The sequence below is a fragment of the Cyprinodon variegatus genome, unplaced genomic scaffold (assembly GCF_000732505.1).
Source record: "Cyprinodon variegatus isolate N-32 unplaced genomic scaffold, C_variegatus-1.0 Scaffold220, whole genome shotgun sequence".
Lineage (NCBI taxonomy): Eukaryota > Metazoa > Chordata > Actinopteri > Cyprinodontiformes > Cyprinodontidae > Cyprinodon > Cyprinodon variegatus.
Genome location: NW_015150673.1, coordinates 921,622 through 924,283, shown reverse-complemented (window position 1 = coordinate 924,283; position 2,662 = coordinate 921,622).

The window sequence follows — 2,662 nt, the reverse complement described above, 5'->3', positions numbered from 1 at the left end:
TAATGCAGTATCATGTTATTCTATTTGAAATAAATTATTTTACTTGTTTGACTCAATACATTCGTTTAAATTAAACAATCTCAGTGCAGGATTTCTGTTCAAATATAAATAGAAATGGGTTTTTTAATGCTGTATTTATTTCAACCTTGTTAAGGACATTAAACATTTAATTAATTACTTCAGAATTTTGATCCAGGAACAGACCTTTAACTTTATCACAAACACATTAAAGACACAATTCTGCTTATAATTGAAATGTATCCCAATGTTGCCCATACCTATAACAGATTTACATTATTATGATTTACTTTATTATTTTCTACATTTTCTGACTTAATATAATATTGTTATTTGCAGAGCCCCAACTAATTGTAGCCAACATGTGATAAAGAATCTGCACAGTGAGCTAAAGATGATTTGAATTATTTTATAAAATAAATATAAAAGGAGACAACTTATTTTAAATAATTATTATAATTTTGCTGTATTATCTCTTCATGAAATCACATCTCAATCTCATTCTAATCAGAATATAATTTTATCCGAATCATAATATGTGTATAGTAAAAAAAAAAGTCTGCCAGTATTGCGATAAAAAACGGAGGAACTGAAATCAGAAAAGAGCCGCCTTTTTTCAGCTTTCAACATGGTTCAGTGCTGAGACTATTAATAGTTGAAAAGCTGGGTTTTTACTTCAAAGGACTCAAATCAACCCTCTTCTTTTCCTTTGATAGTTTTTTTTATTTTGTGACTTTCTCTAATTTATTTTCTTTTGATTAAATATTCTAAATCTATGTCTGCAGCAGAAGAAAGAAATTATTAAAGCGTATAAATAAAGGTCCCCATTAATAACACCACTGTCTTCAGGTATAAGAGAGAAGTTCCATCCTCTTAGCAATATGTTTTTTCATCATTACACTATTACTACATCTACACTATTTGTTTTTTGAACAGTTAATTTGCCTTTAGCCAGATGTATTTGTTGTTATGAGACAGACATTCGATTGCATGCCTCAGGTTTGTTAGCTTTAATTTGCAAACATAGCTTGAGAGGAGAGTTCACTGGCATCTGGCTGCACAGCTGACATGCATAATTATTTTTGCAATTAATCAGCAGCAAAAAGCACAGATACATTTTATTCATGCACTTTGAGGGTAAAAGGTGGGAGAGCATTTATTGTCCATATTTGTAAAGCCTCTGATCTATTGTAGATTTCATGTCCACACTTAACGAACATTTAATATCACTTTCATGGAAACAGAGAGAAAAAATCTGTAAGATTCTCATAATGTGAGTTTTTTTATATACAGTGCCCTGTCTAAAAATTGGCTTGTTTCAAAAGCCTCTTTGCAAAAGTAGTGTTTTTACATAAAAAGTAAATAAAGGCCATATGACAACACAGCTAATAATTTTGTCATGTAAATGTTTAGGAAAATGTAGAATGTAGGATTTAATAGTTTAGCTCCAGGTCAGACATTTTTTGTAAAGTTGGTAAGAAAGAAAATAAGATATATTGAACACTTTCTACTAAAGACAGAGGTGAAGCTGCAGTGGTCAAGGATGGACTGGATACCTGTTCAGTTTACCCTGCCTTTCGCCTTTAGACTATTGGGTGATATACTACCCTCTGCAAAAAAAGCAGGTGGATTGAAAAGGAATAAATGGCGAAGCAATCAAAAGTATATGATTACAATAAATCACACTCTAGCTTTTAACTTAACTGTTCTTTATTATGTTTTTTTTAAGCCTTCCAAAGTCAACAAGGCACATACATGATCTAATATTGCCTTTGGCACCATTGATCAATTTTATGATGTTGCACAAAAGCCATTTCACAACTGCATGATGGTGATCAAAAGCCTGCAACATGAGGCTTTTCCTGATTCAGCAAGTACTCAGTTTAGCTAGAGGACTTCTGGTTGAAATAGCAGATAAGTTCGTCATACACAACCAAGTAGTCAGGGTGTTAATTATCTGTCAAAAAATTTTTTTTCCACCATCTTTAAAAATATATATAAATATGGAAAACATTCCGCTAATGAGATCCCTGTTTTTAACTCATATGTGCACTACAGCTTCATTAGAGCAGCACCTGAGCACAGTTAACATTTGTACTGCATCTTCCTTTTTACTGAGGGTTATTTCAAAAATAGCACCAAGACATGTTTAATATCAAGTAAATGAAAGGTGAGATAAGAAATTTGGTCCTCCCTATAAATAAAAGGAATTATTTGCTCCACCCAGCCCACAAACAAAGATCAAGCATACTCGCATTTGTTTATTAGCCACAACCAGTCCATCCATGTTTAACTACATTAAAGCTACAGTGTGTAACTTTTAGCGACATCTAGCGGTCAGATTGCAGACTGCAGCAACATGAACATCTCCCCCCCACCGCTTCTCCCCCCCAACAGTACGGCGAGCGTTACGGGACAAAATGTCTTCCACGACGTCTGCATCACCTACCTTCTCAAGTGATGAGGTTTGTTTACATAGATAATTTTACAGAAAGTATTTCATTAGTCTGTGTAGGGTATAGATTTCATGTAGACTTAAGATAATAAATATACCCGTTATTTTTTCTACATCGTTGGGACGTTTTGGCGATCTCGCAATCGCTAGTTTGTTGGCTCTGCGCTGCCGTAGCGCAAAGATGTCTGC